Source organism: Agelaius tricolor, unplaced genomic scaffold (assembly GCF_023055355.1).
Source record: "Agelaius tricolor isolate 1412-34295 unplaced genomic scaffold, bAgeTri1.0.p SCAF_65, whole genome shotgun sequence".
Lineage (NCBI taxonomy): Eukaryota > Metazoa > Chordata > Aves > Passeriformes > Icteridae > Agelaius > Agelaius tricolor.
Window position 1 is genome coordinate 1031075 of NW_027269325.1, and position 27770 is coordinate 1058844.

The window sequence follows — 27770 nt, forward strand, 5'->3', positions numbered from 1 at the left end:
CAGCCTGGAGAAAAGGAGACTCAGAGGTGACCTTATCACTCTCTTCAGCGTCCTGAAGGGTGACTGTGGTGAGCTGGGGCTTGGTCTCTTTCTCCGGGCAACAACAGACAGAACAAGAGGACACAGTCTCAAGCTGCACCAAGGGAGATACAGGCTAGAATTAAGGAGGAAGTTTTTCACAGAAAGAGTGATCAAATACTGGAATCATCCACAGAGGGAGGTGGTGGAGTCACCATCCCTCGATGTGTTTAAAAAAAGACTGGATGTGGACTTGGTGCCATGATCTAGTTGAGGTGTTAGAACATGGGTTGGACTCGATGATCTTGAAGGTCTCTTCCAACCTAGAAATTCTGTGATTCTGTGAATATAGCCGGACGGGACGTACATGAGCTTGTCTGGCCTTTGCTGCTTGACCAAATAGCAGCAACTGTGGAATTTTACCCCAGAGACACTTTTGGCTGGCTGGATGCTGCAGCTGGGCGCTTGGAGGCAAGTCCAGGCATGCAGGAGTTCAGGTTTACCTTTGGTGGAGAAGCTTTAAGGCGAGGTGAAGGAAAGGAGTTGGTTCTGATGGAGGGTTTCGATCCAGAGCTTTATTCCTGGCCCACAGGCCTCTGAATCCATCAACGGCTCCAGGAGAACTCCCAACCGCATGGTTTGCTCGCCCTTTTAGCCGGGGGAGAGGGCGAGGGAAGGAACACGGGGGACCACCAGCCAGGTACGGGGCGGGGAAGTCTCAAGGGACTGAGGACACCTGGATGGCCCAATGTCCTTCCAGGAGGGGAGGGCATCTTTTGAATTCTGCCAATCACTCGCCGCCCTTCTGGAATGCCAGGATTGACAGACAGTGCTCAGCAGGGGTCAGGGTGTGGAAAGGAGGGATGATTGACACACCTGGCAGGGAATTATCAGGGAGGAACCTGGGGTATCTGAGGCAAACCATGACATCACACCGCAACATACCACACTACTGAAAAAAATACAGTACTACTGACTAAGATAACATAACACATATAGTATATTAATTTATATATATATATATATATATGTTCATTTTAATATCTGTGAAGAGCCTATCCTGTAATATGTACTTTTCACAACATCAAAGAAGCCATTTGCACCTTTAATAGACAGCTGACAACTCAGAAGGAAATGCTCACTTGTTCACAGGGTGAGAAAGAAAGGATTCTTCCAGATGAGGTAAAGTTTCAGAAACTTTATTTCTTTACAATCCCACTCTATAATCCTGTAGGGTGGTATTTGCAGAAAAATGGACAGGCACTAAATGAACCAGCCTAACCTCTGGAGCTAACTAAACTAACTAACCTTCTAGAACTAGGTCAGGTTTTTAATAAAGCTGCATTCAACTTTGTGGATAAAAAGGTGAAGCAGAAGAGTTGCTGACAGACAAAGGGGTAGCAACCCAAATAAAATGACCCTTACAGCATCTACCAATTAGATTAAGGAAAAGATGCGTGCTTGCCTCAGGACAAAATAGAGCTACCAGTCAAGAGATGCTGGACAAAGTGCAGCAACCAACCAAACAATGCATGTCTATAGAAACCTTTAGGATAGGAACTAATTATAAACTATGTTTAGAAGCACAATAAACGGCTTGTCCTTGATTCACATTGAATTGTGCAGTCTTTTGTCTTTTCTCCACATACTCCTACTCTAAATCCTACTCTACAGTCCTACTCTAAATCCTACTCTAAGATGGCTATGGAGAACATGGTCCTGATATGATTATAGCACTGTTTGCTTCTCCATCCTCCTCTTCATTGAGATGATGAGTGGTCTCAGGGTGGATGCAGCCTCAGCTGATGTTACAAATGGATGCTGTTCACAAAAAAACCCCAAAACCCAAAAACAAATACAAAAACAAAAAAAAAAGAAAACAAACAAATTAAAACAAACAAACAAACAAAAAACAAACAACAAAAAGACAAAGAACAGTGAAGAGTGAACCATTACTTTCCAAGCTCAGTGCTTCACAGGCTCAATCAGGATTGCTCTGGGTCCTAAAAAGACCCAGAAAGAGGAGCAATGGCACCATCTGCTACCCAGCAGTCATGTGCAGGACCCTGCCATCACAGGCAAACCTGGCCCAGAATCCCGCTCATCCATTTATTCAGGTTTCTTTATCTTGTTGGGATCTTTGCCCTGCCAGTGCTCTAGAAATGGTGCTTTCTGTCCCTGAGTTATCTTCCTTTCAGGAAACTCCAATGACTCACATAGGTCCCTGTCTTTGAAAGACAGGCACTGTGCTAATTCCCACAGGGACAGAAAGCAATGTCTGTCTTTCCATGCCCTGCCCCTCGTGTGCTGGATGGCACCTTCCTTCCCAGCAGGGCCAGCCCAGTGGCACTGGGTCCTGCAGTTCCCTCTCTGCCACACAACCTGGCAGTAACCCTGGCGCAGTTCCCGTCTGCTTGAGCGTGCCAGGCAGCAGATGGGGCTGGGACAAGTCCCTCCCAGCTGTCCCTGTTTGCGTGCCAGAAACCTCCAAGGGTGGGCTGGGGGGCACAAACCAGGGCCCCTCAGAGGCTCACAGTGAGCCCCCACAGCCCCTCCTGCCACAGCCAAATCTCTGACTGCTCAGCTGGGACTGGCTTCCTTGGGTTCCTCCACCACCATTTCATGTCTCTGTACCCTGCATTGCTCTGCTTCAATTCTTTTGCCATTAGATAAAACTGAACACTCCACCAAATTAGAAAAGAGGGCAACAGAAACAGTCAGAGGACAGAGCACCTCTCTGCTCAGGAAATGCGGAGAAGAGGTGGAGTTATTCAGTTTTGTGAAGAATAGGCCCCAGGGAGACTTTATTGCCACTTTCCAAGACTTCAGAGTAGCTTTGAAGAAAGTGGGGGACATCTTTAACAGGGTCGGTTACAATAGGATATGGACAAATATTTTTAAACACAAAGGGCATCTAATCAGAGTAGGTCTAAGGAAGAACTTGTTTACTCGGAGCATGGTGCCACCCTGGCACAGCTTGCCCCAAGAGCTTGTAGGTGCCCCATCCCTGCAACCATTCCAGCTCCGGTGGCAAAGGGCTCTGAGCAACCTGATCTCTTTAAAGATGTCCCTGCTCATTGCAGGACACTTGCACCACAGGACCTTTACAGGGCCCTGCCAGCCCAGCCCAGTCTAGGATTCCTCACTGTTTTCATTTGAAGAGCACCAAGAGTGGAGGTGAGGAGGAAGGGGGCTCATCTGATGCCTTGGACTTGAGTGGAGGAGGAGCCCGGCCCTCAGACCCTGTTTCACCTGCAGCCCCTTCACATTTTACCTGCAGGAGCTCCTTGGCAGACCAGCGCCGCGCCTCGTCTCTCTGCAGGCAGCAGCTCAGGAAGTCACGCAGGCAAGATGAGAATAGGTTGGGCTGCTGCAGCTTTTGTCTTCCTCCTGTGGTTATCAGGAGTTGAGGCTGGGGAAAAAGGAGACACCAGGCTACACCTGCTTCTTTCCTATCTGTAACTGCTCTCCTGGGTCCCATTGATTAAGCTCCACTCTGCAGTGGCAGTTTCTGCCCTGGCAGAGACCCAGAGATGACTTTCCTTTACCAACCAAAAACCCAAACTCCGATGCAGCCACAGCTTTTCCAACATCCCACAGATCTTGCCTTGGCAGCTGATTTCATTGACTGACCTAGTTAGTGGGAACTACATCACCACAAGCACATTTCCTTCCCTGAAGATTCATACCAGCTTGAGAGGCTTTTTGGAAGAAGGACTTTGCTATACTAACTCTACTATATCCAAGGGTTAGTACATGGAAAAGTATCTCTGCAGTGCTTCTTGGTCCCTTAAGAGCAGCTGCCATAAAACAAAACTAATCAAGCTTTTTGCTTTGTTCTTGAAAACAATGGGAATTGGAAGGAAAGAAAGGAAATCCACCAGGTGTTCCTCAGGTAAGGAAACAAACATTTGGAATCTCATCTTCAACACAGACACATTAAGATGCATGCACAAATGTACTGGGATGAAAACACCTGCTTGGACACACAGGAGCCACCTGCAGCTCTGTCTCTCAGCAGCCTGAAAATTTCTGCTTTCCTTACATGGAAAAGAAAAACTTTTCATGGTCAAATCAGAAGGAGAGGTTCCATCCCTACGGTCACCCTCTACTCATTTGGCTACTCAAGTCAATGCATTAATGGTAGGCCCATCCCAGAAAGTGCCAGGAAACAAATGGGAGGTTTTGGCAGGCTCTCCACATCACCAGGCTCTGGCTTGGTGACGTGCAGAATGTGGCTTGGGCTAGGAGAGAAACACGATCACTGAGTGTTTCAGCAGCACTGCACAAGAAGCAGAAGAGACTCTGTGGCCTTTACACCCTCATGCCCCAGTTTGAAGCATGTTTCCCAGTGAGAAGAAACTGCACAGTGGGGTAAGTTCCTCTCTAAAAACCGGTGCCTTAGCAACTTTCTTGTGTTTGGGCTTCTTTTCTTCATTTCTGGAAATGTAACACCAGTTCTGAGAGGCTTGCCTTGTGGTTTTAGGGGCATCTTCACAGACAGACAAGTGGGAACAACTTGAAACCCAAAGCAAATGTTGCCTGAGAAGAGCTGGGGAGTGTTTGCCTGTGGTGAGGCTTGAGCTGTCTGGCAATCCCTTTCCATGATGTGCAGAAACATCCAGCTGCTCCCCAGAGCTCAGTCCCTCTGGGCACGCCGGCCTCTGGAAACACCTGACGATCCCAGCCTTTCTCCTGCTCAAGAGCATCTAACCTAAGCTGAGCTCCAGTTTCTTCAGCAAGGCCAAGGATGCTCACTTCCATGCAGCTGACAGTGTCCATGGAGCTCAGCAGGTCTTTCTGATACTCCTCAGGCCAAGGAATTACAGTGTAGATTGGCAAGACATTGGCTGATCGTTATCCAGTGTGGTTCGTGTGGAACCAAGCTCTAACATGCTGACAAGTCAGAGGGACAGAGCTCATTCTGCTTTTGCAAGATGGTATTTAGAAACATAGGACACCAACTTGGAACTATCAAGTTCCAAGTTCCAAGTTCCAAACCTCAACTTGCAGAATCCATCTCAAATAGACAAAAATATGAATGGCAAGAGGCCTTGGAGTCTCCATAAAAATGCCCACCACTGTAACGATAACTCTGTGCTTGTGGCACTGAAATAGATGGTGACCAAAGAGACTTTGCTATTATCCTCTTTAACCCAAAGGAGAATTTCAAATCCAGAAATGGCAATGCACTCCCCTTGTGTACAAATAATTTATGCGGCTTTCTTTCCTTTTCCCACATCACCAGAGGTGACAAAGAGGGTTTTATCCTGACTCTCAGCTGAGCTCAGCCACTGGCCATGGTGGGGAGCTGGAGTCCTCCCTGTCATTAGAACTGTGCAGGCCAGGGATGGCCCTGCTCCTGTGGTAAAGAAACACAGCACCGGTGTCAACTGCCCACGTTGGATCCCAGCCCAGGCACCTGCCTGCAAGCTCATCAACTTGTTAAAGTACCAAGAAACAGCCAAGGGTTTGGCAAACAATTCTAACTGCAGTCGGAGAAAAACACATCCTAAACTTATCCAGGCCACCCACACACATGACTGAACCATGTACAGATGACTTGAAAGCCTGAAAGTTTCGAAGACCCACAGCATTTGGAAAAGATGCTACAGAATGGAAGAGAAGAGCTGTGTTTAAAAAATGAGAAAGCAAGCAGAACTGCTTGAGCATTGCTTTGGTAGTAGGTTTTTTCTCTTTTTCTTTTTTGTTTACTTTTCTTTTTCCTTTTTTTCTTATGTTTTCTATAAAATTGAAACTGGGAAGGTCTAACCTCCATTTCTCAGGATATTTATCACATGTCTACCCTCTCCACTGAAAAATTCTTGTCCTTCAGAAACAGAGTTCCAACATTGTTCAAAAAACAAGTGAGAAATGTCAGGCATGGCTGGAGGCCAAAATGGCAGGTTTCTGAACTGGTTAGGTTTCTGAACTGCCACTTCCCTTTCTGATACAACCAAAGCTACAGCAGATGCTGATGTGTTGCAGGGGCATTTTTAGAAGGAGACCTTGGTGGAAGTGGTTCCAGCAGATGGCAATGGGATTTTGTCCAATGGCACACAGAACATGGGACAGGTGAGAAAGACAGTGGGATCAGTGAGTATTTGCACCTTACCAAGACAGGAGTTGCATTCCAGTAAGGAACTTCTCGTTCCACCATTTCGATGCCCACGATTCCCAAAGACCATATGTCCACTTTGGGGCCATATGGTTGACCTGTCACCACTTCAGGCGCCAGCCACCCAGGAGTGCCGGCCACGCAGCTCCGTCTGCCCTGCTCAGGGGTGAGCTGAGCAAAGAGGCCAAAGTCAGCTGTGGAGAAAACAACAAACCATGAAAGCCAGCTCCAATTAGGAAACCAAGCAAAAGAATTCCCCACTCTCAGGCTAAGAATGTGCTGTTGAATCTCCTGGAGAACTGTGCACGCTTGATTTCCTTGGGGCTTTAGCCAAGGGAGTATGAAATTGGCCGTTTCCAAAAAAACCCAGGTTTCTTAACGCTGCTCACAGCAGTGGACTTTATGCCCCTGAAGCTTTAGATTGTAGCTCCCTCTGTCTGGAAGGGACACACACAGAGCAACGCCACTCTTGACTGCTTGTGGTTCCTTATACCTCTGTGCACGTTGCAACGGTGCCTTCAGCTCGCAGCAGGGGTCCCTGCACTGCCACCAGCACCATTTCTGGGGAGCTGGCAGTCACTCCAAGCAGCCCCACACCCACATCCCTGGAACGCTGCACCTGACCAAGAATATACTGACCCAGCTTGACAGAGCCGTCGGTTTTGAGAAGGATGTTGCAGCTCTTCACATCTTGGTGGATGACGCGGTTTGAGTGCAGAAAATGCAGTCCTTGCAGGCACTGAGCGAGAAAACAGAAACAGGAGGGCAAAAATGAGTGATGTGATTTCATCACACAAGAAAGGAAACAAAGAATCTAAAAGATTCCCTCTCCAGGGGAATGGGGAGTAATGGCAGAACAGTAATGGCCACTGAGAGGAAGAGCTTGCTGCTCCAACACTTGCAGAGCAGGACCTTTCTAAGGAAAGGCACGTCAGCTTTTGAAAGAGCAACAGCACCTGCTGTTGTAGGCTGTGCCCTGCAAACCAGCCAGGATGACTCCTGCTGCAGTGGACGTGCTTTTTCCATGCAGAGGACAAAGGAGGGGTTTTGAAAGGAAAAGTCCCTCCCTTTGGTGTGAAGCGGATCACTTTTGGGTGGGAGGCTGCATGACAAAGATTTTCTTGCTGGCCTCAGCACAGGCTTGGAAGTATCCCACCAGTCACTTTCCGGGAGCAAAGAGCATTTTGGCTGCACTACTATCCTTTTCAGCTGAGGACTGTGAGACATGAGTCTTTTTTCTTTGCTGATCATTTCAAATCCTGCCACCAGCACCTTTGCTTTTACAGGCAAGGAATGCAGTGAAGACAGACTCCAGGCAAACATTTAGAGAGGCAAGGTGGAGAACAGCAAATACAAATACAAGAGACAGAGCGAGAATACAACAGCAGGAGATAAGAGTACTGGCACTGAGTACAGGGAGTGCAGGGGCACTGGCAGGCCTTTCACTTGAGATGCTTTTACTTGCCCATAGAATAGCAGCAACACAGAAACAAAGCTTGGCACAGGAAATCACTCCAGCTCTGAGCCCCTGTTTCCCAGACAATCCTGCCCAAGCCCTTGGAAACACGGATGGGATTGCTGACCTCCCGACTGATGGCTGCCATCTCATCTTCAGACAGGTAGGTCTTGCTGATGACATTGCTCAGAGTGCCTCCATCCATGTACTCCATAACCAGCCAGAGCTCCTCACCCACAAGGTAGCTGAAAGAAGGAAACAAGGGCGTGGAGATGAATGTACATGGCTAGGTTGCTGTGTGGAAAAGACGGGTTGATTCTTCTTTTCAGGTCCCTTTGAGACAAAGACAAAATAAAGGAATAGACATTCCCTCTTGGCTGTGCTTTGTTTGCCATCTGTGCAGTCTCAAGGAGAAAGGCACAGCTGTGAAAAAGGAGATGTCTTAGATGGGCAGCAAGCAAAATGTGCAGTTTAGTAACAGCCCAGATAAAAAACCTGTCGCGCATGGTGTTTCTGGAAAAAAGCACCTAGTCTTCCTGGCATGCATAGCAATGGAAAACAGTGGCAACAATCCAAGGGAAATCCTTGTTAGTTTACCTGGACCTAAGAAGACACTTGAAAAAAATCAAGCTCCAAAACAAAGTGGTGGCTGTGAATATAGAGATCATTGATTTAGTAAGACACGACTCATCCGGGTTTTTGAACAATTTTCAAATACCATGTGCCAGCGAAGACTCATGCAGACAAAATGCAATCTCTTCCCATCCACTGGAGATGAAAAGAGCAGTTATAATTAGCCAATAATTACAGCTCTATTTTCTGCCAGTGACCAAAGTGGGATTTTACCTTGCATGTTTGCAATATGTGAACAAACATTCATGGGACAAAAGCACAACTCACCTGTCTAAACAATTGACCAGGTTGGGATTCCTATTCACCTTCATGACCATGAGTTCATTGACTTTTAGTTCCTTCTTCCTCAGTCCTTGAAGATGTATTTTCTTTATGGCCACCTAAAATGACATTGAAAATCAGTAACTTGAGAGGTTGGTGGCACGAGACCACAAGACACATGGAGCGAGTGATTTTGCAATGACACAGCTGAGCTGTGCCAAACTGCCTTGTGATTAGGCACTGCAGTAATTAGGAACTGACGTTCCAACAGCCCATTTCTCTGCTCCCTTGGGAGCCACTTACAGGACACGTGGGGCCACTGACATTTTGCCTTGACCACTTGGTAACAGCAGTGTCTCAGTTATCACCCACAAAGCTCTGACCACACTCTCTGCTGCTTTGTTTGCGACTCAGAAGAAGCAATCCATGCCTTAAAACTCTGTGGATACATCTTGGGCTATGGGCAGGGCTTAGGGCTTTCAGGGACGCCTTGCAGATCTCTCCCTGTGTGCAGTTCCCAAGTGCAGCAGGTGGCTAAGGAACCACCAGTAACTTTCAGATGTATTTGCTGGCAGCCAGAAATGAGAATTCAGGACTCTGAAGCTGTAGCCCCAAAGAGCAGTGAGGTGCTCGAAGGCACCACCTTTGTTTCAGCAATGGAGAGCGAGTGAGCGCGTCCTTCTCTGAAAGGAACCACTGCCCTCCGTGCCTTCCTTCCGGCAGCTGAGGAGGACAAAGTCCCAAATGCATTTTGCGGGCTGGCACCAGTCTGTGCTTCTTGTGCCTTTTCAGCACAGCTCTGCCCAAAGCTCCAGCCACAGCTCACACCAGAAGGGAAAGCCCTCGAGTGCAGCAGAGTCTGCAGGTGCTGTTGACATTTACCTCTCCTCCTGTGGCAGTGTCAAGTGCTTTACAAACATCTCCAAAAGTCCTAGAAACAAAAGAGAAGCAGAGAAAGGAGAAGCCATTTAGATCTTGCAGTGAAAGCCAGCCCACGCAGGAGATCTGTGCTGTAAATGCCTAAGACCTGCAGGACACTGGAAGCATGGAGATGTCTTTGACAATGCCTTCTGAGCACACTTAGAAATTCTGATCAGCACTGACAATCTAAGCCCAGTGCCTGAACACATTTGCAGCTTGTCTGACTTCACACTTGATACCTATTCCACCAGCAAAACACCTGATGCATAGTTTTGTAAAATTAACATTGCTTGGACTCACCCACTGCCAATATTTTCCAGTTCAATGTATTTTATAATAGGATTTTCCATCTTCGCCATTCTCCCTGAGGGAAACAAAATGCAAGATGTTCACTTTAAAGCAGAGATCCCAGCTTCTAGGAGATACAAAAGGCAGCCCCAGTGTCTGGGGCTCTGAGCCCTCCCTTTGTGGACAGCTGGCTAACAACAACAGGAACAGGAACTGGAACAACAAGAAAAGAACAGCAGGTCCACAGCACAAGTGGCTGGCACAGAGACTGATTTCTAGCATCCTTTGAAGTGAGAGACCTCTTGACAGCAGACACACAGGGAAGCACAGGGAGATACATTCAGAGACTGAGACCAGAAGAGAACACCTACCAAGGCAAGTAAGTTTGTCATCTAGAAACATTAAGGAGAGCTGGAACTAACAGTGCCTTTGTTTTCTTGGGAATAAACACTGTGAGATTTAGAAAAGGTTTCCTACTTGCTAAGATTAAATGCACCTGGACATCTAGAATCAATTCCTCTGAACAGATGTCAAGTTCAGAACAGGAGGAATTATTGCCAAGTGTTCCCATCTTTTCCAGCTTGCAGCAGTTTGCCAGAAGAATGCCTCTGCGTTTGTAAACCAGAGCAGCTCATGCTAGAAGCAATCCCGACGGGGCTTTCAGCATCAGGGCCCTCACCCTTTATGAGCAGGCTGAGCTCAAAGACGCCCTTGCCCGTGCCCCGCGTGAAGAACCACGCCGCTTCTCTCCACCCCGACAGCGCGGATCAGTCGCTCCCATTGCACTCGCCCTCTCGGCACCACACACGTCCCCATCCTCCCAACTCGGCACAGCGGGCATGGGCACAGAGGACAGCAGTGCTCCTCAGGCACCCTGTGACACAGAGAGCTGCCCAGAGGAGATGCTGACCCTCTTGTGAGTCCAGGCCGTGCGACGCAGCAGCCGGCCCAGAGAAGGGGCTGCTGCCTCAGGCAGCTCCGCGCTGCAGCAGCCGGGCAGCAGCGGGACCCTCCCAGCTAAGGAAGGCTCCAGCCTCTGCACTCCCACCAGCCCTCAGGGGCAGGGCAGCGACCACAACAAGGCTGGCAAAGCCCAAGCATGAGCACTGACAGGCACTGACTGGAAGAAGCCAGAGTGAGCCTGAGCCCTGTACAAGCTGTTGCCCCCATTCAGGACACAGCAGGATGGGCTTTGAGATCAGCCACACCGAGGCGCAGATCAGTGCCCTTTTTGTCCCAACAGGTGATGGTAGACACAGAATCCACTGGGCTCTCTTCTCAACCCTACCAGATCTTCTCTGAGAGCACAGCACTGGCAGCTGTTAAGGGCAAGAAGCAGATTCATTGGGTTGTGCTGCAGAATCACAAAGGGCTTGATGTGTTCTCCTAGAGACTGATCTCAGCAGGGATTCTGCCAGTGGCTAGGACTCAAGCAGTCACAGCCTTCTGCTGATCCAGGAACAATCCCTGCTTCTGCTTTTGGCAGAGAGGGAAGCCCAGGCAAACTCCAGCCAGTCTAAGCTGCCCTCAGAGGCAGCAGGAACACCCAGAGCTCTCTCTTGCTGCCTCGGAGCAACGCCAGCACTTCTGTGACACTAAACCGAGGAGAACCCTTTGGTACAGCTATGCTGACACGTGCACACAATACACTGTCCCTCAGATAAGAAAGATACCAGACGCACTCAGTTGCTCCAGGGAGTCACCCGCCATCTCCTGTTGCTGAGCAGCAGCTGGGTCAGCACGGGAGGTGAACCAAGTGCTCAGGCTCCACTTCTTCAGCTGGAGAGCAAAGGCTCCTTGGGATGGCACTGCTGCTTCTGCAGCAGCTTCAGTGTCAGAGTCGGTGTAGGTCTGAGACAAGAAATGAGTTTATGTCAGGAAGGTGTGGCAGAGATTGCCCTGAAATGCAAGAGAGATTGCCATTTGAAATGCAAGCCCTTAGGAAGCTGCTGTCAGCGACATGCAGAGCTCTTCAACTGGATTGCTTTGGATGTCCACTTGTGAAACCAAATGGTCAAAACCAAAGGCTGGTTTTACTCGAGGTCATAGCCAGTTTCTTGTTCTAAAGGATGACTGCAGCAACGACCACTCCACTTCCTCCCAAAGACTCCTTTCCCCCTCCTAGGTCTGCAGATACATTTGCAGCTCCTCATTCTAATGTTCTACCTCCTGCCATGAAATTCTCTTTTTCTGCACCTTCCTCGGGACGTGCTCATCCTGCAGCATCTCTGGATGGTTCAGTTCCTGGGCCTCATGCCAGCCTCGGGGCTCTTGGTTGCCCATCATTTGCTGGAACTCTCTGCAGGCTGCCAGGTAGGATGGCAACACTTCCACCTCAAGTCAAACAGAACAAAGCAGTCAGAGACTACAGCTTGTCCCCGTCAGCCAGGAGTCATCGACTGGGAAGAAAGTAAAGAAAAGGACAGGAGCAGATTCACAAGGGATACAGACAGCTTGTAGCTCGTATTCCAGATCTATGCGAGTGACCATGTTCACCTGCAAAAACACCTCAAGAAACAAGGTCACCTGGAAGAAGCCAGCAGGAGCTCATTCGGATGAGTGCTGGCTAAATGGCCAAGGGAGTAATGCCACTGTCTAGAGCATCAGCTGAGATTCAGCAGACCAGGAAGTGCCCTTCAGAGCAGCTCTGACAGAGGCCTCATCAGGATGGCCTCAGAGGCATCACCCACCCCCTGCTGCTCTGCACTGGAAAGGCAAGGAGGGCAGAAACCACCCCTTGGGTGACTGCAGTGGCTATTGCTGTTTCACTCACTTGCTTTTCTAGAGCCTTTTGTTCCTGAAGGAGGCGATTAATTTTCTCTTTGATGATTTTAATTTTTTCATCTAGCCTCTTCTTCCTTGCCTTGATCCTAGCCTCAGTTTCCTGCAGCTGTGCCTGCACCTGTTCATCAATTTTCTGTAAACAACAACGGAAAGGACTCTCTTTCATGCGTGGAGTGGCTGCCATTCCTTCATTCACCTGTTTTTGTTGATTGCCCCTCTGCATAGGGAGATTCTTCTCCTCTTGGATGTCTTCATTCCTCCTCTTTGCTGCCATGATGTCACTCTGAGCTTCAGGCAGCTCTGCTTGTGGCTCTGCCTTGATGTTCTGTACACACAAAAGCAGAGCAAGTGACTGAGAGCTGCCATCAAGATCAGCTTTTCCCTCTTTTAGCCTCAAAATCATATTTATTCAGCCCCTTCTTTCTGCTTCCCTCCCCAGCTCTGCTTCCACTGTAACCATCCTGTCCCGGTGCTGGTCTCTGCAGATTCCAAGGCTCTGTCCTTTCAGTGCCTGTGGGACTTCCTGGCCTCCTCAGTCCCAGGAGCTCTGGTTTATGCCCCTCTTCCTGCCCTTCCCTCTGTCCCCTGGCCAGTCAGGCTTACCTGGCCATTCTCCTGTGGCTCTTCCACCTGCTGCCTGAGCTGCTCTTCCTGCTCTCGGGCAGGGAACAGCTCTCCCTGAATCTGGCATGGCATCTCAGATAAGGCAGTCTGCTCCTGCTCTTTCTCTAGAAGCACCTGCACAGAAAGCAAGACAAGATGGGTTTCACCTTCCCGTACGACCTTTGTGGGCCAAGACTCAAAGACTGCTGGGCTCACACGCTCCCAAAGCACTGTGCTGCTGCTCTGCTGGGTCCTTCTCTGCCCGTGGGGAGGCACAGATTCCAAAGTGACCCTGGCCCTACAATCAGGGGCCATCTGGGGCTGAAGCTCCAACAGCCTCTCAGGCAGCTGACAGGGAAGGTGTGGCATTTCTCAAGGGTCTGGTGAGGGCCTCCCTCTGCTTCTGCCATGTCCTCTTTGTCTTTCAGTGGTGACTGACACCCCGCCCTGTCCCACAGCTCCATCCTGGCCCTGCAGGTGGCTTCCTGGGTGAGCTCACTCCTTGTGAGAGACACTTCTGGAGTTCACATTCCCTTCAGGCCTGCACCAGCATTCCTCCTTCCTGACATCTACACTCTTGTTAGAAAATGGGGTCATTCAGGAGATAAGGATGCATGCAAAGATCTCTGATGGAAGTCAGAGAACCTCTATGGCCATCTCAGTATATGGAGGAGGACCAAGGTGTTTCTTCTCCCTCTTTTGTCAACTGAGAATTCTGACCAGCAGTAACAGAGTTTCTCATAAGGCCCCATTAACAAATGCACTTACACAGCCCTGGGGATGCCAGCGAAGGAAACCATGTGTCATGTAATGCATGTATGGGCAAAGTCACCAGACCCCAACTACAGCATGGGATAGTTCCACTCCCTTAGGACATGCAAAAATTTAAAGGATAAAAAGAAGGCTTCAGGTCAGAAAAGGCTGGAGTAGGGAAACATGAGGGGAAAAAACAACCATCTCTGGAGGGGGAAACATCTCTGCCTGCTCAGGATCAGTCAATGGAACTTGTCTCTACTCCTCTCCTGAAGGGATGCCTTTAGGTGAGCTTTGCATCTTCCACTGCTTTGGAGCAGAGCCAGGAAGATTCAAATAGATAGATAGACAGACATCTCACTTTTATAATCTCTCTTTACTGTGCTGTGGTATTTACATTCTTTGAACACAGAGAGATATAATTCTCTCTCCTAGGTTTTTTTTAAGGGGAGGTAGTGAGAAACTTAGAGAAGAAGAGAAAACAATTATTATCTCTACTTGCTGTTCTTGTTGTTTAGTACATGTAGAATGTGTTCTAGTGATTGTTTACTGAAAGTGATTTGTTAATTGGATTTTAGTGATAGCTGTTTAGCTTGATTAGCCAATTAGATAAAAGCTGTGTCATGACTGTCTGGAGACAGTCACAAGTTTTTCTTTAGTAGCTTTTTAGTATAGTATCTCTTTAGTATAGTTTTAATATAGTACTAGTGTGATATAACGTAGCTTAAGAAAGCATTTGTTTAACCTTCTAAATCATAGAGTCAAAGCACATTATTCACCACGTGGGGGTCACCCTGAATCAATACTGTCCTTTCTGTCGCTACACACATCAACACTCGGTAGCAGTGCCCCGATCTGCAGCCATCCTGAACTTGCTCTCCTGTTGCTTCAGTAACCCACACTCTTGGGGAATCTGGAGCGTGTGGGTCCTTATGGAATGCAATCAGACCCAGAGCGTTGCACTGGGAACTGCACTCTTTGTGCATCTGTGCTCGGGCAAGTTCTTCTCTTGGACTCGAGCACACTGATGGTGCTAAAGTGGCTGGAATCAGAAATGCAGCCCAGCCCCTCCCAGCTCCTCTAATCTCTGAGCACCAGCTGGAATGCAAGGGCATTGATTTCCTGCTCAATTCCCAAATACAACACACACTGATTCCCTGGGCTGCCAAAAGACACGGGAGCCGTTAACCTGAAAGTGATGTGTTTCTGACAGTGCTGGAAAAGGGCAGGAAAGATTGAGCAAAAGCTCCCTTGCTCCCTGGAGAAGGAGAAATTACACAAGGCTTCTCCTTCTAGCAAACAAACAAACAAATAAACAAACAAAATATGAAAGTGTTACCTACTCCAGTGTCTAAAGCACTTGGATGCAGTGAAGGGATGTTTGGCAGGGAAACAGCCCTTGTGCTGAGCATTGGATCTATGGATCTAAGGCAGGGATCTATGGAAGTCTGCCTGAAGGTCCCTCATGAGCCCCCATTGTCCAGGCTAAAGCTCCCTCAGCACCTCCTCGCTGGCCTTGTGCTGCACCCCCTTGCCCAGCTCCCCTGTCCTTCTGTGCACGCGCTGCAGCCCCTCAAGGACTTTCTGCTTCCCAGGGCCCACAGCTGCACCCAGCACTGCAGCGGTGGCCGCAGCGCTGCCCAGCACAGGCCACGCTCGCTGCCCTGCTCCTGCTGCCCCCCTGCTGCTGACACGGCCACCGTGCCCTGGCCCTTCTTGGCCCCCTGGCCACACGCTGCCTCATCTTCAGCGGCTCAAGGCCGCCAGCCCTGCGTCCTTTTGGCCCACACAGCTCCCCAGCCACAAAGGTGCCCATTTCACTTCAGATACAGCAGGCATCATTGCAAGGTGTACATCCTGGTTTTAGCATTACAAGACAGCAGTCAAGGACTTGCAGCTTTGCTCCCACTCTAGGCTCCAATGCAGTTTTCAAAGCAAACTACACAATAGAAGGTATCAACAGACACATGCAGCGTCTGGGTTTTGCCTCAGAAGAAGGGTTCAGAACTACTCACTTTGTTTCTTTTGCCACACTAGACAAGAATGCCCCCCCCAGCTTCATGGACAACACAGTCATCTCCTTGCAGCTTATCAAAGACCAAGAAACAGGCAGACTCAGAGCATCTATCTGCTCTGCTACTGGCTGCTCTGCCTGAAGAGGCAGAAGAGCAACCTGACAACAAAGGCACCAAAATCCCTGACTTCAAGCAGCAGCTCTACATCCCCAGCGTGTCTCTGAAATAGTCCCAAGTAAGCACACCCAAGAAGTTTGTGGGGACAAAGCACCACAAAGAGCTTGTGTGGTCAGATCAGCATTTTTTTGTGCCTGCAGCTACTTGGCCAGTCCGTGCAGGGGGACAGGTCCCTCCACGCCACAGTGTCCCCTGTGTATCTGACAAGGCTGAGCACAGTGTCTTTGACATGCTCCCTGCTCTGGGATCAGGCAGCATTCATGCTCCAGGCTGGCCCCTGTCCAAATGCCAGGAAGCTGCTGCCTAAGCATGACAGATCAAAGCCCATTGTCCAGCTGTCACAGGCTGGGGGCAATCACCAGGTCCTGGCAGGACTCCAGCACTCAGCATCCTCAGCCAGCAACAGCAAGTGCCGGCTGGTCAGAAACTTGCAGCTCTGCCTTGCACCAAAGACAGCAGCACACACAACTGGCACTTACTGGCTCAGAATGGTCAGGCTGTGGTGTGACCACAGCTGGAGGCTGGCGCTCATCCACCTCATTTGCCTCCTCTTTGGCCTCCTCTCCATGAGCAGAGGGAGCCAGAGGAGAGACTGCTGTTGGTTCTGTGATCTGTGGACAAACAGCAGTGTGAAGGACAGAAAGTTACCTATAATTTATAACCTTATTTCTATTCAGCACTTTATTCTATTCAGCTCTATTTCTACAACCAGCTGTACTAAGGACAAATCAGAAACTTTGAGAACAATGGGATTCTAAGTCACTGTGACTGAATTTAAATGGGCTAATTCAACAGAATTGCTAATAGTTCTGAATTAGACATTATGCCCTGGCTACTATCAAGAAGCAACATTCTCTCTGCAAAATGAGCTTTTCATTCCTTGAAAGTTCTGAAATGGAAAATCAGGAAAAAGCCAGCGATGCCTTTGTTATTGCTGCTGCAGACATGGAAATGGATTTTCTTTCAGCCTACCCAGCTGGCCCTCTACACTCTGCGGCCACAGGCCAAGCTCACAGCTTGCTCTCCAATTCTTAAGCACCAGGAACATGAAATGTTCCTTTCTCACTCACCTCAGGATCAGCACCTCTGAATACACGGATCATGTGATCTGGAGTGGGCAAGGGAAAATGAACAAGGGCTGTGAGAAAACTGCCTGGGCTGCTGAATCCCACAGAAGAGAAGAAGTCAACCCAAACAGAGAGTATTTTTCTTTATCAACATCCCTCCACGTGACATACTTCTTTCACACAGCCAGCAAGAGATCAGGACAATAATCTTGGTTGTGCCTACACTTCGGCCTGTTTAGCCAGTAAATGAATACAAACGTGATCAAGAAAACGCAAATTGTTCTTCAACACTCAATGCTTCTGTTCTGTTCAACAGTCCCTGTGGCAGCTCTACTGTGAAACAGCACAGCAGCAGCTCCAGGGCTCAGGAGCAGACACTCATGGCTTTAGAGTTTGCACTTCACTGCAAAGGGAATCACTATTTTAGCACTCAGTCAAGGGTCAAAATAGACAGTCAAATCCTTTCAATACAAAATTTAGAATAAAAGAAGCTGTCCCTCAGTTCTGGGGAGAACTACAAAGTCTTTAGAAGGCCTTCTGAGAAGGCCTCCCAGTCTGCATTTTGGAAGTTGTCCTGCTTGATCCAGCAAACTGAGGAAATGACAGACTCTGCTGCCACAGACTCTCCCTGGAGGGAACGGAAGCCCTGCAGGTTCCCTTGCAAATGCTGCCCCTGTGGCTACAGGCACCCCCTTTTTAGCTGAACGCCCTGACAGGAGCTTTACCAAACCACTGGCATCCTAATGCTCTTTCTCTTTCAAAATCAACCCAGTCACTAAGAAAGAGCAGGAAGACATGCAAAAGCCAGGTTAGCTTACACCCTAACCTAAATAGAGTTGAAACCTCTACTTACTTGCCAGGCTAGTCATGAAATAGGTGGAATAAACAGTGCCATACATGGTGCAAACTGCAGCAGCGAGTTGCTCAATCATTGTAGCACTGTTGTTCAAGTTTACCCCAACACTACAAAAGCCAAGACTCCTGTCAGTGTGCAGCTACACACTGACAAAGGCCACAATCAGGAGGATGCTCCTGATCTCAGCAAGCCCTAGGGCTGCTCTGGCACTGAGGCCTTCCGTGCAACAAGGCAACCTTCTGATGTCACCACGACGATGTGGCAACCATGCCCTGATATCACAAAGCAAAGTATGACAAAGCAAAGCATCACAAAGCATGTTAGTCTGTGAATTTATGCAAAGCAGTAACCAACCTCCCCTACAGCAAACACAAAATGGCCTCGGAAGTTCTCCTCTGACACAAAGCAGCACAAACTCCCCCCATGGGCCAAACCCTGTTGTTGAAGGGATCCAAGAGGAACTCCAAGAGTGCCCCAAGCACCTACAGCCTGTACCCCAAGTGAGCATTCAGATGGGACCCAAGCAAAGGAAACCAGACCAAGAAAATGGCCCAAAGCATTGTACAGAACCAGGAGAGAAAGCACTATTGGCATAGCAGCTGAAGTAATTCCTAACCAATCACCCCATATATCTGCATGTTTATTGGATGTTCCCAGGGCTGCTGTGTATGTACATCTCTTCCCCTGCTCTGCCTTTCTTCCCCTTTGGCAGCAGTGGAACTGGCAGCATCTGCCCGCCAGCAGCAGCTGCTCCAAGCTGGGAACGCGGCTGGCGGTGCTGATTTCCAGAGGCTCCTGTGTCCCAGGGAAGCCAAGGCAGGAGCAGCTGAACGGCGCTGGCGCTGCTGCTGCTCTGTGCCAGAGAGCCCCGGCTGGGCAGGGCACGGTGCCCACTGCGCTGCGGGCTCCTTCTCCTGACAGAGCTGGGCACACCTGGGAGCAAGGCATGGCAACCTTTGGGCAAACCAAGGGGTTTCTGGGGCTGCACTGCTCTGCACACACCCAGCTCACCTGCAGCACAGAACCTTGGTCCCCCAAAAGGTAAACAAGATGGAAACAGCTGGAAAAGATCTCATTTCAACCATTCTTTATGCTTCAATAGAAATGACCAAAATGAAAGTTACCGAGCAGGGCCCGATCCACACTGCCAGCTCAGTGTGAGAAAAGAGGCATTACTTTATTTCAGTGCTGGGTGCGTGGGGAATCACTTCCCTGAAACATGCACACCCACATGTGTGTATCCATGGAACTAAGACATTCCTTTCATTACTTTTATTCATTACTTTGCTCAAACTCACAGGCTAAACATTCTCACAAAGTATTTGACATGTTTAAATCACTTCCCCAAAATTACTGACATTTAGAGTAGGGGTCTCTTGAGGGTCTCTGCTGGTCATGTGGTGAACATCCCATTCCTCAAATTCTCCTTCCATGGTTAAGAGCCTTCTTCTCCTTGAATGCATTGCAGCTACCTCCTCAGTAGGCCCACTGTCTTTATTCTCAAGGCTAAGATATCCACTTGCACACATTAACCACTGGTGTGAGGGAAGGTATGACTCAGCACCGCCTGTTAAAGCTTAACAAATTCACAATTTGTTGCAGGTAAACACTTCCCCAACGTCTCTCCTTCCTTCTCTGGGAATCAAACACAAGCATTTTGTGAGCACTGAGCCCAAGGCCGCCTCCAACCCTCCTGTCACCCACCAGCCCTTCTCTCTTCACAAACAGCAGGTCCAGCAGTGCCTTCCCTCACTGGCTCAGTCACCAGCTGTGTCACAAGTTCTCTGTCACACACTCCAGGAACATCCTGGGCTGTTTGCTCTCCGCTGCACTCTGTTGCCAGCAGACATCCCCACCCTGTTCCATAGCCCTTGCAGAACCCTGCACCTGCTATCCCCGGGCACCTGGGAAGGGGAGGCAGTCACGGAAGAGATGCACCAGCTGCACCGGGCAGGAACCAAAACCCTCTCGCGGCACAGCTGCTGGCCTGTGTCTGGCACAGCTCCGGCTGCCCCACTCCTCATGGGCTTTTGGCTGGAAATGCAATTGCACTTTCTGCCTCATGTAGAAATACCAGGGCTGCACAAACAACGGCCAGCAGGCCACATCCCAAAGGCACAGCAGCATGGAGTTGAGAAGGAAGAAGACCCTTCCCCAATTCCTAACCATACCAAAAAATACCACCATAATTGGGACTTTTAATCTTCTGAATGCAGAGTTGATTCACAGGGTGACAAGGGAATCTTCCAATGGAGTTGAAGTTTGGTAGAGTTTTTATTCTGAGTCCTACTCAGACTGTTGATTTGAAAATTTATTTTAAAATATTCTTTAAAAGGCTGTGCAGTCATATGGTTTTGGTCTAATACCAAAATGGCTAGATGAAATGTACTGGCATTTTAATTACATCCAAACTGATTAGTCTGTAAAAGCTTTCCTGCAGAATAGCCACTAAACAAGAAATGAAAATCTGTGGACTGTTGACTTTGCAAAATTCTACTAAATTTATCAGACAATGAGGCATTTTTAGTTAGATCATAGAGCAAATTAATTCCTATGGATAACTTGATTTGGATAAACCTGTTGATTTCAAATTAAAATTGCTAGCATGAACTAAGTGGAAATCTGAATACTCACTTCTATGAGGTCTGAATTATTAGATAGTCATTGTTCACCATAATAACAAAAATTAACATTCTGGCTATTTTTTTTACTTATCATCAGCTCTTCAACACTCTTTGTAACATCAGAAAGAGAGTTTGTAGCAAGGTGAACCATGGGTTGGTGGAGCATTGCAGAAGGCTCCTGTGTCAGCACTAAATATTCACATTTACCATGGCATCACTCCTTGCCTTTAATTCCAAGCTACAGCTCAGTTCCTGCAGTATAGATTCACACTTGTAGTCTGTATTTGCAGCTGGTTCTTACTTCCCTGTCCAGAAAAAAATCATGCTTGGATCTCAAATCAAAATGAAACAAGGAGAGAGTCAGGTTCTGGATAGGTATAGCAAGAACTAAGAGATTCTTTTTGCAAATATGTTGAAAAGTTGTTTGTAGATACTGCAAAAATGGCAGATTAAAGACTTGCACTCTAACTTGCAAGCTGAGGTTTGCCTGTTATTTCTGGACTGATTTCTTGAGGCCAGACACTGAACCTAATCAGTAAGAAAATCAAAACCACAGGAGTAGTTTGGAGAATATTGTAAATTATTCTGTCATGATGCTTTTTGCCTAAAAGTTCTGGCCATCATCCGATTGGAGTAATTAGAGGAGATCGAAGCCATCATTCTGTGCCTGTGCACACAGTTCCTTCCCAGGAGCAATCCATGAAGCAACGCTGACGAATCCACACCAGCAGCTGTTGCCACACAGTCATGAAGCAGAGAATATGTATTTCTGCTACACTTGGACAGCTGAAGATGCCTCTGCTGAGCTAATTTTAGTGACTGCTCACCACAGATGAGACCTTGTGGTCAGTCTCCAACAAGTCAGGGCAGTTAATATTCTGCCTAAATGAAGTAAGTCTAGCAATACATAGGCCATGGAGTCTGAGGAAAGCCAGCAGCTGTGGGAGATTTAATTTGTTTCCGTATCTTTCCTTTTACTAATTTATTGCAGTCAATTATTTAAAGAATGGAAACTTTTGGCATACCATTGGCTGGAAGGTTGGTCAATCTTCCATTCATGACTCCTCTGAAAGCATCACCCCAGTGTTTTTATCAGTAACTCTTCCATTATTATGGCTCACACAGCATTTCCTGCAGCTCTTCCTGGAGTCAGGGAAAGGCACCAGGAGGAGGGGGAGAAAGCTGTGTGCAGAGACTGTGTCAGATAAAGAGACATTTGTTTCCTCTTATTTGACTGAATGGCTGCAGGAACCTCGCTAGCACTGCTAGCACTGCTGGCAAGGTGGCCTTTTGCAGGGCTGGGCAGAGTTTGGGGCCCGGGGTCCCTCCTCTCCATGGGACACCAGGGTAAGCAGCCCCTGTGCCAGCCAGGAGCAGAGGTTCTGTGACTCTGCCCTGGGCACAGGGACCTGCCACTGTCCTGAGCTCCTGCCGCGGGTCCTCTGGGGCAGGTCCTGCTCTGCAGGGATGATGGGCGCAGCTGGGGGGTGGCTGCAATGGGGGTGGCTTCCAGTGTGCTCTGTTGGTCTGCCACACTGCAGCCAACAGAGCTTCTGGAAGGAGCCTCCTCTTGTGAGCTGCTGGAGCTGGAGCTGGCGCTGGCCACAGAGCCGCTGCTCTCATCCCTGACAGGACCAGAGCACAGCAGCCTCTGGGCCTCCTTGCTGCACAATGACAGTGAGGAGGCCATGGACCAGAGGGTCAGTATGAATGACTCAGTTTCCTGATAAACTGTGCTAAGAAAACCCTGCATCCCTCCTGCCAGATCTAAGACACTCCAAGAAATCTGTTGGCACATTGGGAACTCAGAATTGTTTGCATTTTGAACAATTGTCTTATGAGTGCTTTTGATTGTTTTTGTCATTTTGTGTTGATTCAGTTGATCCTTCAGAGAAGCTTTCCTAATAATATAAAACACGGGGAATTGTGGAGACCCTGGGGGGGCATTCCCTGGTCTAGGGAGACACGAGAAGCTTCCCTCAAAAAGCTGTTAGAGCCCATTGGCTCCTTCCCCTGTTCCTGTGTCTGCTCCTGTGTTCCTGAGCCACACCTTCCCTATTCCCTGATTGCCCCCCTTATCTTTGTACTGCCCCGAGATCAGGGTCAGCCCCTAGGCCCCTGTGGAGACAAAGTGAGACCCTCTGTGCGTGGGTGCTGGGACCTGAACATCTCCCTGCACAGCTGAATAAAACATCTGTGGAGATGATGCAAAGGTCCTTTTTGCTTCTTTACCCTGGACTATGCTAGCAGCAATTCAGATTGCTACAGAGGACAAGCTGCAGTACTGGCACCAAGATTTTGGCAACTTGACCATAGGCACAGAGGGCGTGCAGGATGCTGCTCTATGAATTCTTTAACCAGCCATCTCTGGTGCTGGCATATTCCCTCCAGCTTCTGGTGCAGCCAGGGCCACCTTTGGTCCAGTAGATGACATTGTTATTTGAAAAATTCGGCCCACACCTTGGGCAGGAGGCCATCCACAGGCTCTGGTCCTGCAGGCCCCTGCTCAGCTGGGGACAGTGTTCCCCGTGGGGAAGATGGAGCAGCCATCTCAGGGTCTTGGGGGCTGTTTTCAGCAAGGTGGCCAGGCTCTCTCCCTGCTGGACTCTAGCAATTGTTTGGGGGAGCTGATGGCAAATTGTATGTAGTCCTGTTCATCCTACTCAGAAAACCTGACAGCTTCTATCATTCTTCTGCAGAGTGGGCATGCTGGATTTCTCTTTGCCCACTGCAGGATGCAGCCCAGGCAGAACTGGTGGTGACAGGGCAGAGAAAAATTCACATCCTTCTTAGTGACCTGGCAGATGGGGCAGCTCCATTCTGTCCCCATGGCCATGTCTGTCTGTCACAGCAGGAGGGAGGAGCTGAGGACCATGAGCTGCTCTCATTTGCAATCTTGCTTGGCGAGAGCCCAAGCTCAGCCAGAGGGGTCCAGGCTCTGTCAGTGCCCAAACATAAGCAGAAAGGGATGTTGTATCACAATCCATTCCTTGGTGAAGGAGGTCCATAGCAGCCTCAAGAGGCACCTCAGACACTCAACAGTCAAGGCAGTGACATATGGACAGGACACAGATGGCAGTTCATGGCTGGGAGAGCATTCGTAGACATATCCAAGGACAAATTTCCCAGGAACGCTCCACAGCTCTGGAATCTGCCCATCAGCTCTGTCAGAGGCTTCAGCAGAACAACCAAAGTCCTAAAAAGCAGCTTCCAGACACTTTTCCTACCATCCTGCCTGAGTAGCCAGGTTGCTTGCTGCAAAACACTCTTTTTCTCCTCTTCCCCAATGCCTGTGGACACTTGCAGCCAAAATAAAAAGCTCCTGGCCCTCTGTGTGATGTGATAATACAGTTTCTATATTTCCATGCTGGGATGAAAGAAAGCTGTGCTGTGGGTCAGGAGAGGCCAGGACCCACTTGGCCTTCCTGCAGGCTGAGGCGGTCCCAGCAGACATCCTGCTGCTTTTTTGGGGAATGTGTGAGGTGGAGTGGAGGGGGTGACAGAGAGGCCGAGATTGTAGAGTGGAAACTCAGCTCCAGAGTGGCAGTGCAGACTCTCCCTGCTGAATGCCTGCTGGGGCTGACAAAGAAGGAAAATGCCCCAATAACAGCCCGGTGGCACTGTGTCTCAGGGACAGGTACAGGGAGGTGACAAGAAACAGCAGCATGGCCCGGTCTCACAGCTTCTAGGAAGCAGTGACAGAGGGGCCTCATGGGCCAGAGATTTCAGAAAGGCTGTCTTCTTAAATGGCCACTCTGAAACCCCTCTCTTTGCCTCTTGGGTTTGTGAATGCTTTTGACAGCCACAGCATCCTGGGGCAACGCGTTCCACGATTTCATTAAATACTCCTTGAAAAGCTCCTCCCATTGTTCAACTGAGCTGCCAGCCGGGTCATTTCAGAGGCTGCTGCCTTGGTGGAGAGAAAAATCAATCTTCTGCCTTTCAGGGAGCTGAAGGAGAAGGGACTCTTCAGCATCCAACACCTGGCTGGGTCCCATTCAGAGGTCCTGCTTTGTAGACTTCGTGAGGTTTGCTTGGCACTTACCAGCGAGGTGAGAACATTGCTCTGAATTGTCCCCCCTACTTCATACACAGTGAGTAGAGTAGGGATGAGCTTGTTCATCTCCATGTGTGCTCAGGGTCTGCCTTCATTTCTGGTTTTAGACCTGAGATTTCCAATGTCTCTCAGCTATCTGCAGGATCTGTGGGCACATGCAGCTGTATTTACTGGCAGGTCGGGTATCTGACACTCATCTTTGAGTGTGGTGCCTTTATAATGCAATGTGCAAATGCAGAAACTGAGACACTAATGCTGTTATTTGCCAGAGTCCCAATCTCTGCCCAAGTTGTAATTCAACACTGCAAATGAGTCTGTAGACCTGAGCCTGTGTTTTCTGTTTCCTGGCTGAGTGCTTCAGCTGCTGGTGTTGCTTTTTTGAACAGGAGCACCTGACTCTTTTATCTTTATCACTTGTGCCTTTCTGATTTGAAAGCAGCTCTTGCTTTGATTTTTTAGTAAAAGGGCCTAAAATCAAAGCTGTGGACATTTTAGAAGGGTTAAGTAGAACACTTAATGAAATTTTTATTTTAGGCCTGCAGTGAGCAGGTCTGAGGCCAGAAATTGGTGCCAGAGTAAGTGCCTTTCTGTGCTTGTGCTCTCCTGCTCTCCCTGTACTTGTATGTTCCTCTGGACACAGTGGGATGTGTTGTCATTTCCTGGGACTTCTGTTGAAGGCAACTGGTTTTCTTTCCAAGGTGATTCTTATGTTTCCCCTCATGATTTCCCCAGGTGACCAACCTCCGTTCCAAGGTGTCCTACTCTGCCATTGTCACTCTGGGAGAGCTCTTTGTGACCTTGAAGAAGGACATGGACTCTGAGGTGGATGAGGTTGCTCGGGTCCTTCTCCAGATGGTGTCCAACTCCCCAGAATTTGTTCGGAAAGCAGCCAGTCAGACCCTGGGGATCATGGTGGAGAATGTGACTCCTGCACGAGCAATGACTGCTCTCATGGACATGGGAGTCAAGTAGGTTCTCCTTCTTTTAGTGATGTTCTTCACCTTCGTGTGCGTGGGAGGGAGAAGGGATGAGACAGAGAATGGGAATGGTGGGAGGGAAGGGTCCTGCATCCTGCATCTTCTGTGAACTCAGTGACTTGATTCTCCAACCAACCTCACTTCTTTCCTCTTGTCACCTATTTCTGCCCTCCTCCAGCCTATCAGTTCTCAGAATCACAGAACTGTAGAATATGGGGAGTTGGAAGGGGCCCATCAGGACCATCGAGTCCAGCTCCTGGCCTTGCCCAGAACAGCCCAAGGGTCACACCAAGTGCCTGAGATTGTTGTCCAAATGCTTCTTCAACCCTGCCAGGCTTGGTGCTGTGACCACTGCCCTGGGGAGCCTGTTCCAGTGCCCAACCACCCTCTGGGTGAAAAACCCTTTTTCCTGATATCCAAACTAAAGCTCCTCTGACCCAGCTTCCTGCTGCTTCCTGGAGTTCTCCCAGCCTGTCAGATTTTCCTAGATGTGGTGATCAGTGGGGAAGTGAAAGTGCCTGCAAAGGCCAAGGATAGAGCCTTGTGCTTTTGTGGGAAGAGGGACAATTGCAATTGCAGCTGTGAGCAGTGTTTGGTATTTCACAGCACTAACCACAGAGGCCCTGGGAAAACCATCTCTCCTCATGATGCCATTAACTTGAGAAATGAGGAGGGTCCTTACTGGGGCATGGAGCACATGGGGGACAATCTGCTGGGTGTGGCCCAGCCTGCACAGCAGGTGCAGCTCCTGCCAAAGGAGCCTTGTATGACTGTCCTGGCCTTAGAGCTCTACTTTCTATTCAAACTGATGTTTCATGTTAGCCTTGAGATGATGAATCACTTACAGGCACTTTCACAGGCTGACTGCCATGGGACAGCTGAAGCAAATGCTGCCTTAAGTGTTGGTGCTGGGCCTGATAGTTCCCAAGAGACACTCTCGAGAACAGGACAACCTGGCTAAACTGCCTGCCACCCTTTCCTCAGCTTTGGAATAGGGTAAAACATTCAGATGGATCCGTTGCCAAGCCCCACAGAAAAAACAGGCTGCATTGCTGGATATTCTGCAACTTCACGGCCCACAATGTGTTTTCCCTGCATTTGTTGTTTTCCAAAGGTCTGCAGATTTGGGGATAAATGGGTGGAAAGAGCCTCAATCCTGCTGCAGCTCTGTGTACTGGGTGCCCTCTGATGGTCAGCATCAATTGTCCTTAATCTCTAAATTATTCACATGTCATCTATTTCTTGAATCTTTCTCCAAGTAAATACTGTGAAAGAAATTGAGGATCAGACAGTGCAGGGAGACTGAATTCCTCCCTCTTCCGTGCAGGCAGGCCTTGTGTACAATGCTAACTTTGTGTTTACCTGAGGACAGAACCTTCTGCAGGTGTCTGAAGGTGCAGGGAGAGCCCAGGCTCCTTCCCCCAGCACGGGCAGGGAGCAGGCTCTGGCCAAGGCCTGTGCTGCTGCTGCTCCTGGTCCCTGTGGCCCAGGGTTTGCTCTCTCCTCCCCAGCAGCTGCCCCGCCCCGGTGCGGCAGTGTGCAGCCCAACTCCTCCTGTCCCTGATGCAGAGAATTGGAGTCACCAAGCTCGCAGGCACAGCCTGGGCTGAGAGGCTGGCACACGTGGCAGGGAAGCTTGCTCAGGACTGTCACAAGGACACAAGGTAATGATCTTCATTTCACCTCCTAAAACAGGAAAACCCTTTTGTGTCTGGCTATAAAGGTGAAACCACACAAGAGTGGAAACTAAAGGGAATATGAAATTACCTCATGGTGTGAATAAGGGTCGTAGAATCATGGAATATGCTGAGTTGGAAGGGACCCATCAGGGTCATGGAGTCCATCCCCTGGCCATGTGCAGTGACCCCAAGAGTCACTCCATGTGCTTGAGAGCATTGTCCAAACACTTCCTGAGCTCTGTCAGCCTTGGTGCTGTGACCACTGCTCTGGGCTGCCTGGGCAAATGGCTGTACTGGGAAACCTGAGGTTGGCCAGCAAAAAGGAGCATTGCCAGCTTTTTCCTGTGGCTTGAAGGATTCTTTACTGAGATCAAAAGAGCTCAGATCAGCCAGTCCAACAGTCTTGTTTGGCCTTAGGTGCACAACACAAAGCCAAAGAGTTGGCTAATGTTCATCACTGAAGGATCCCAAACATCCATTTCT

At 49.0% G+C, this 27770-nt stretch overlaps 1 protein-coding gene and 1 pseudogene across 1 annotated transcript in view; one reads left to right on the forward strand and one right to left on the reverse strand.

The window, feature by feature from the left end:
- The window catches only part of LOC139605362 (zinc finger protein 551-like), a 484882-nt gene that overhangs the window by 431975 nt on the left and 25137 nt on the right, over window positions 1-27770 (forward strand). The gene's annotated exons all lie outside the window — the stretch shown is intronic.
- Window positions 1280-21633, reverse strand: LOC139605360 (serine/threonine-protein kinase PAK 3-like; annotated as a pseudogene).